The sequence below is a fragment of the Oncorhynchus keta genome, chromosome 15 (genome assembly GCF_023373465.1).
Source record: "Oncorhynchus keta strain PuntledgeMale-10-30-2019 chromosome 15, Oket_V2, whole genome shotgun sequence".
In the NCBI taxonomy this organism is placed as follows: Eukaryota; Metazoa; Chordata; class Actinopteri; order Salmoniformes; family Salmonidae; genus Oncorhynchus; species Oncorhynchus keta.
In genome coordinates, this window is record NC_068435.1 from 7,407,420 (window position 1) to 7,416,398 (window position 8,979).

Consider the following 8,979-nt stretch of genomic DNA (forward strand, 5'->3'; position numbering starts at 1 on the left):
ACAAAGCCTCCACATTGACTCTTTATCCAGTACCCCCTGTAATAGCCTCCACATTGACTCTGTACCGGTAAAAGGTATATAGCCTCCACATCACTCTGTACCGGTACCCCCTGTATATAGCCTCCACATTGACTCTGACAAAGGATATGATATAGCCTCCACAGGACTCTGAGGACCGGTACCCCCCATTCTCACATTGACTCTGTACTGGTACCCCTGTATATAGCCTCCAAGTTGACTCTGTACCATCACCCCTGTACATAGCCTCCACATTGACTCTGACAGTCGGAACCCCTGTATATAGTCTCCACAGGACTCTGTAAAGACCCCTGTATATAGCCTCCACATTGACTCTGTACCAGTAACCCCTGTATATAGTTTCCACATTGACCATCGAGTACCAGTACCCCCTGTATATAGCCTCCATATTGACTCTGTACCAGTAACCCCTGTATATAGTCTCCACATTGACTCTGTACTGGTACCCCCTGTATATAGTTTCCTATTGTTTTTTTACTGCTGCTCTTTAATTACTTGTTACTTTTATTTCTTAGTCATATTTTTTTTTAACTGCATTGTTGGTTATGGGCTTGTAAGTAAGAAATTCACTGTAAGGTCTACACCTATTCATGTGCATGTGACTATTTGATTTGATTTGGAGTTCCATTGCTTTCAGATATTATTCATACCAGACATATTTCAAGTTGTTGTTTTACAGCCTGAATTTATAATGGATTAAATATATTTATTTTATCTCACCCATCTACACTCAAAAACCCACAATGACAAAGTGAAAACATGTTTTTTAAGAAATGTTTGCTAATTTAATGAAAATGAAAGAGACATTTCTCATTTACATAAGTATTCACACCCAAGACTCAATACTTTGTAAAAGCACCTTTGGCTGCGATTACAGAGTCTTTCTGGGTAAATCACTAAGATTATTTTCTAAATCGGTTGTTGATCATTGCTACACATCCATTTCCAGTTCTTGCTATATATTTTCAAATAGACATTTCAAGTAGTCAAAACTGTAAGTCAGCCAGTCAGGAACATTCCCTGTCTTATTTCAACTCTAGTGTAGATCTGGCCTTGTGTTTAAGGCTCGTCCATCAGGCATGAATTAAGTCGTTTCTGGGACTGGTATATTTTCTCTTAATAGTGCTCGATACCCCCATCTAGTGGTCTCTCTAGCTCCGTACTCTATCACAGTCTTGTATTATTTATGCTGAGGAGATGTTTACATTGTATATGTAAATGCAATTATTGATGATATTTCTCTGTCCGTATCGGTATATTTTGTATATAATACTGATTCATAGATTTTCTGATGTTGTTGCTTGCTTGATCATGTGACATGCAATTCTTCTTGAAAATAGAAGTCAGGTGACAATTCATAACACTTATGGCCTGAAGTCGAAACGTTTCATTTAAAAAAAAAAGAAAGTCTCCCATTAAATTGAGTGTCATTTCTACTTTCAATTATTTTCAATTGGATTACAGTGCTTGAACACAGTTTGATACCACATCTTAGTTGATGACTAGAGGACACGGAAATTTATTCCACAGTTTTGTTTCTTAACACAACAGGTTAACACAGCATGGGGTTTACAATTGCAGTGATTCATTTATTGATTTTTAGGGCACAGTGATGTTCTAATACACATCTTTATTTTGCATTCAAGCCTTAGTTTTGAATGTATAATTATTTTTTTCACAGTGTCCCCAGCTCTTCCAGCTAAAATACACTTAACAGCTTTTGTTCTCTTTCTTTCTTTCTTTTCTTTCTTTTTCTTTCTTTCTTTCTTTCTTTCTTTCTTTCTTTCTTTCTTTCTTTCTTTCTTTCTTTCTTTCTTTCTTTCTTTCTTTCTTTCTTTCTTTCTTTCTTTTGCTGAAAAGGCAACCAGCCCCCAAAGAAACAACAACAAAAACAAACAATGGCAGGTGATTTCACAGTTGAACAAAGAGCAATTGAAGTCCAAGGCCGCTATGATGAATCACTAACTTTGATGAGATTAACCCAGGGACAGGTGTGGACTGGCAGGCTCTGTTTCTCTAGAACCAAACCTCTCCCCCATATCCTCTCTACTCCACCATCTACTCTCCTCCATCTTCTCTTCTTCTCCTCTCTCCTTTCTTTCATCCCCATCTCTCCCCATTCCTCCTCTCACTCCTCTCCACTATGGAAGTGTGAGCGTCCAGGAAGAGAGAAAATATGTGGTGGATGTCTCCCCCTAGTGGTCATTTATAATATAATCTTGTCCCAGTCCCATTGGCTGTGAGTGTATCTGTCCACTGTCTGTGGTAAACATACCTGTAGTAGGAGATGATACTTGATGACTTTCTGCATGGGGAGGTAGATCAGTAGATCTCTGAGTAAACTTCCCATTGTTCGCTCTCTTAGAACACACATGGTTTGAATATGCTGTGATTTCTTAATTGGACACTAGAGGGCCACAACACTTCAAATGACCCTGTAATAGAAATCCTAAAGCCATTATTATAATTATTATTATTATTATTATTATTATCACCATTATAGTGTCTTCTTACCTCTAGCTTCAGATACAATCCAAAACAGCAATGGATATCTCAACTTGGCTGCAATAGATTCCATAAATGAGTAACCTACAATTTTAAGGTGATTACGTATCATTATGGAGGGCAATTGAAGCCCACATTTAAGTTGTTTACATTGTGTTACAGCAAACTATGAATTTTAAGGAATCGATGTGTTGTACTGTGTGTAAAACTATTACATACAGTGCCTTGCGAAAGTATTCAGCCCCCTTGAACTTTGCGACCTTTTGCCACATTTCAGGCTTCAAACATAAAGATATAAAACTGTATTTTTTTGTGAAGAATCAACAACAAGTGGGACACAATCATGAAGTGGAACGACATTTATTGGATATTTCAAACTTTTTTAACAAATCAAAAACTGAAAAATTGGGCGTGCGAAATTATTCAGACCCTTAAGTTAATACTTTGTAGCGCCACCTTTTGCTGCGATTACAGCTGTAAGTCGCTTGGGGTATGTCTCTATCAGTTTTGCACTTCGAGAGACTGAGATGTTTTCCCATTCCTCCTTGCAAAACAGCTCGAGCTCAGTGATGTTGGATGGAGAGCATTTGTGAACAGCAGTTTTCAGTTCTTTCCACAGATTCTCGATTGGATTCAGGTCTGGACTTTGACTTGGCCATTCTAACACCTGGATATGTTTATTTTTGAACCATTCCATTTTAGATTTTGCTTTATGTTTTGGATCGTTGTCTTGTTGGAAGACAAATCTCCGTCCCAGTCTCAGGTCTTTTGCAGACTCCATCAGGTTTTCTTCCAGAATGGTCCTGTATTTGGCTCCATCCATCTTCCCATCAATTTTAACCATCTTCCCTGTCCCTGCTGAAGAAAAGCAGGCCCAAACCATGATGCTGCCACCACCATGTTTGACAGTGGGGATGGTATGTTCAGGGTGATGAGCTGTGTTGCTTTTACGCCAAACATAAAGTTTTGCATTGTTGCCAAAAAGTTAAATTTTGGTTTCATCTGACTAGAGCACCTTCTTCCACATGTTTGGTGTGTCTCCCAGGTGGCTTGTGGCAAACTTTAAACAACACTTTTTATGGATATCTTTAAGAAATGGCTTTCTTCTTCCACTCTTCCATAAAGGCCAGATTTGTGCAATATACGACTGATTGTTGTCCTATGGACAGAGTCTCCCACCTCAGCTGTAGATCTCTGCAGTTCAGCCAGAGTGATCATGGGCCTCTTGGCTGCATCTCTGATCAGTCTTCTCCTTGTATGAGCTGAAAGTTTAGAGGGACGGCCAGGTCTTGGTAGATTTGCAGTGGTCTGATACTCCTTCCATTTCAATATTATCGCTTGCACAGTGCTCCTTGGGATGTTTAAAGCTTGGGAAATCTTTTTGTATCCAAATCCGGCTTTAAACTTCTTCACAACAGTATCTCGGACCTGCCTGGTGTGATCCTTGTTCTTCATGATGCTCTCTGCGCTTTTAACGGACCTCTGAGACTATCACAGTGCAGGTGCATTTATACGGAGACTTGATTACACACACGTGGATTGTATTTATCATCATTAGTTATTTAGGTCAACATTGGATCATTCAGAGATCCTCACTGAACTTCTGGAGAGAGTTTGCTGCACTGAAAGTAAAGGGGCTGAATAATTTTGCACGCCCAATTTTTCAGTTTTTGATTTGTTAAAAAAGTTTGAAATATCCAATAAATGTCGTTACACTTCATGATTGTGTCCCACTTGTTGTTGATTCATCACAAAAAAACTACAGTTTTATATCTTTATGTTTGAAGCCTGAAATGTGGCAAAAGGTTGCAAAGTTCAAGGGGGCTGCTTCGCACAAAAAGGGCTTCGCAGGCAAGGATATTGCTGCCAGTAAGATTGCGCCTAAATCAACCATTTATCGGATCATCAAGAACTTGAAGGAGAGCGGTTCAATTGTAGTTTAGAAGGCTTCAGGGCACCCAAGAAAGTCCAGCAAGCGCCAGGACCGTCTCCTAAAATTGATTCAGCTGCGGTATCAGGGCACCATCAGTACAGAGCTTGCTCAGGAGAGCAACTTCTCCCAACCATCCAGGAACAGTTTGGTGACGAACAATGCCTTTTCCAGCATGATGGAGCACCTTGCCATAAGGCAAAAGTGATAACTAAGTGGCCCGGGGAACAAAACATCAATATTTTGGGTCATGGCCAGGAAAATCCCCAGACCTTAATCCCATTGAGAACTTGTGGTCTATCCTCAAGAGGAGGGTGGACAAACAAAAACCCACCAATTCTGATAAACTCCAAGCATTGATTATGCAAGAATGGGCTGCCATAAGTCAGGATGTGGCCCAGAAGTTAATTGATAGCATGCCAAGGCAGATTGCAGAGGTCTTGAAAAAGAAGGGTCAACACTGCAAATATTAACTATTTTCATCAACTTCATGTAATTGTCAATAAAAGGCTTTGAAAGTTAGGAAATGCTTGTAATTATGTTACAGTATTCCATAGTAACATCTGACAAAAATATCTAAAGACACTGAAGCAGCAAACCTTGTGAAAATGTATATTTGTGTCATTCTCAAAACTTTTGGCCACGACTGTATGTATAGCAACCCAGATGTAAAATAGCAATAGCCAGGGCTGTCCGTTGTGACCGTATCTATTCATTATGGCCATCAAAATGCTAGCTATTAAAATCAGATCCTATGAGAACATTAACCTCTCTAGGGGGTGTGGGACGCTACCGTCCCACTTGGCCAACATCCAGTGAAATTGCAGAGTACCAAATTCAAAAGCAGAAATACTCGTTATAAAAATTCCTAAAATATATATGTGTTGTACAATGGTTTAAAGATTAACTTCTTGTTAATCCAACTATGGTGTCAGATTTCAAAAAGGCTTTACAGCGAAAGCATACCATGCGATTATCTGAGAACAGCGCCCATCAGACAAATCATTGCAAACAGTTACCAGCCAAGTAGAGGAGTTACATAAGTCAGAAATAGTGATACAATTAATCACTTACCTTTGATGATCTTCATATGGTTGCACTCACAAGCCTCCCCTTGCCTCAATAAATGCTTGTTTTGTTCGATAAAGTCCCTCTTTACATCCAAAAACCTCAGTTTTGTTCGAGCATTTTGTTCAGTAATACACAGGCTCAAAGGTAGTCATAACAGACAGATGAAAAATTCAAAAAGTATTAGTAAAGTTCGTAGAAACATGTCAAATGTTATTTAATTCAGAGTGGTCCACTCATTCAGAGTGGTCTTAATCCCTCATTTTCAAGCCTGAAACAGTACAAGCCTGAAACAATTTCTACAGACTGTTGACATCTAGTGGAAGCCATTGGAAGTACAATTTGAGTCCTATGTCAATGGATACTCTAATGGCATTCAATAAAAAACTACAAACATGAAAAATCCCACTTCTTGGATGGTTTTTCTCAGGTTTTTGCCCATCATATCAGTTCTGTTATACTCACAGACATTATTTGAGCAGTTTAGGAAACTTTAGAGTGTTTTCTATCCAAATCTACCGATTATATGCGTATCCTAGCTTCTGGTCCTGAGTAACAGGCAGTTTACTTTGGGCACGCTTTTCATCCGGAGGTGAAAATAGTGCCCCCTACCCTAATGAATTAAGGGCTTAGAAATCCAAGGTTTAACAAAGGTGTCTATGTATGCCAATGACATTTCAGGGGAATTAACCTTTAAAGCTACTTTTGGATAAAAAGACACTTTTGTCACGAAAAGATGCTCGATATTAACCTGTTTTGGAAAGAAGACACTCTGACGTTTCCAGAACTGCAATCCATAGAACAAAAGCTACAGGCAAAACCAAGATGTTTGATCTTTCTGAATGATAGCCTCTGTGAAGCTCACACTTTCATTTCCCCACTGCAGCGTTAACTATTCATGAAAATCGTAAAGAAATGAAATAAATATTTACCAGGGTCCCGCCGGTGTTGTCTAACAAAACACTGTCATCTCTGAGATTTTCTAAATATGCTTTTCAACCATAGCAAAACAAGCATTTGTGTAAGAGTATTGATAGCTAGCATAGCATTAAGCCTTTCAGCATTCAGCAGGCAACATTTTCACCCTTTGCTGGTTTTGTTGCGTGCTAAACAAGAAATGCTAGCATTCACCATACACAAATTATTGATTTTCTCTGGTTCTAAAGCATATTTTGAAAATCTGAGACGAAGGATTGTTAAGAAAAGGATAAGCTTGAAATATTTATTTCATTTAATTTGCGATTTTTTCAATGAGGTAGACTCTCAGTTAGATAGCAAAATGTTCAGTTTTTCCAAAAGATTATTTGAAAATCGTAGGAAAAAATAAATATATTGGCTCTCAAGCTTAGCCTTTTGTTCAACACTGTCATCTCAGATTTTCTAAATATGCTTTTCAACCATAGCAAAACAAGCATTTGTGTAAAAAAAGCCCGAAAATTCAGTCATCAAAAATTTAAATAAAATAATTTAATAATTTTCAATGAGGAGACTCTCACTTAGATAGCAAATGTTCAGTTTTTCCAAAAAGTGTAGGAGAAATCGCTTTTGTTCATCACGCGGCTGAGAAAAAAACAGTCATGTCAGTGCATACAACGCCAAACGTTTTTCCAAATTAACTCCATAATATCGACAAACATGGCAAACGTTGTTTAGAATCAATCCTCAAGGTGTTTTTCACATATCTATTCGATGATAAGTCATTCGTGGCAGTTTGGTTTCTCCTCTAAACCACATGGGAAAATGCATGCAGCTGGAGATTACGCAATAATTTCGACAGGGGACACCAAGTGGACACCTGGTAAATGTAGTCTCTTATGGTCAATCTTCCAATGATATGCCTACAAATACGTCACAATGCTGCAGACACCTTGGGGAAACGACAGAAAGTGTAGGCCTATTCCTTGCGCATTCACAGCCATATAAGGAGACATTGGAACAAAGCGCATTCAAAATCTGGGGCATTTCCTGTTTGAACTTTCATCTTGGTTTCGCCTGTAGCATCAGTTCTGTGGCACTCACAGATAATATCTTTGCCGATTTGGAAACGTCAGAGTGTTCCAAAGCTGTCAATTATATGCATAGTCGAGCATCTTTTCGTGACAAAATATCTTGTTTAAAACAGGAACGTTTTTTTATCCAAAAATTAAAAGAGCGCCCCCTATATCGAAGAAGTTAATAAAATAAATAAAAATTGACCCGATGCAGGAAACTGTCCAATCATAGAAGTCACAACTTCACAGGAAATCCTTTTGAACGTGAAAAAATATGTTTTTATCTAAATGCATTTTTTTTTGTGCCAGAAATGCCTTCTCGAACATGTGAACTGTCATGTGTCTTATTAATAAACCTCCATGCCATCTGTAAGTACGATAAATTGTTAATTTACGAGCCTTGTTGGTTAAGCCAAAGAAAAAGTCAGCAACCCACTATGGTGATTGGCATGATTGTCTGAGATAATGAGTGGGCTGGACATACCGATAGAGGAGTTTGGATTGGTCTGCCATATTGAAGGCTTCTGTCTATTTGAGCTCGTCAGCCTGTGTTGGTAATCCTGTCGAACGCTGCTTTAAAAAAATATATATTGTGTGGTAAAACGGCATTAGTCTTGCATTCCATTTTCTGGAGGACCAAGTTTTGAAATCAGTGGAATTAGAGTATGATTGCTAAAGATATGGAGAAAACAACTGTCTCCGGATTACATCTTCAAACTAAGGGAAATCATGGTATGGCATTCGTGACAGGGAGACGCATCCATTATGCATGTTGATGTATACAGGTAAGATAGTCTAGCATCAGCTAGCTACATTTTCATATATTACACGTTTCTAATTTTGACAGGAAGTGGTTTCATTCCAAGCTAAAGTGTACTGTTAGCTAGTTAGCTAATGTAAGCTGGCTGGCTCCCTCGCTGACGTTATTATTTGTTTGCTTTTCTAGTTTGAGTCTAATGCTAGCTAAATTGTAATCCTTTGCTACTATGGCCTATTTATTGCCTAGCTCCTCATGGCTTTTGCACACACTGTATATAGACTTTCTTTTTTTCTACTGTGTCATTGGCTTGTTTATTGTTTATTCCATGTTATGCCACGTGTAACTCTGTGTTGTTGTCTGTGTCACACTGCTTTGCTTTATCTTGGCCAGGTCGCAGTTGTAAATGAGAACTTGTTCTCAACTAGCCTACCTGGTTCAAAAGATATTGCAGACTCCATCAGGAAGTTGGTCCGTGCATGCTTTGAGTCCTGGTAAACCATCTGGCCCCGCGGCTTTGTGAATGTTGACCTGTTTAAAGGTCTTGCTCACATCGACTACCAAATTGTTGCCAGCAGAGCTGGTTAGGCTGTTTTCATAAGACTTTAAACATAAAGTCAATGGGGTCTGAGTACTTTCTGAATGCACTGTATCACACAGATTAAGGGAGATGCAGAGTTAGTTTTATA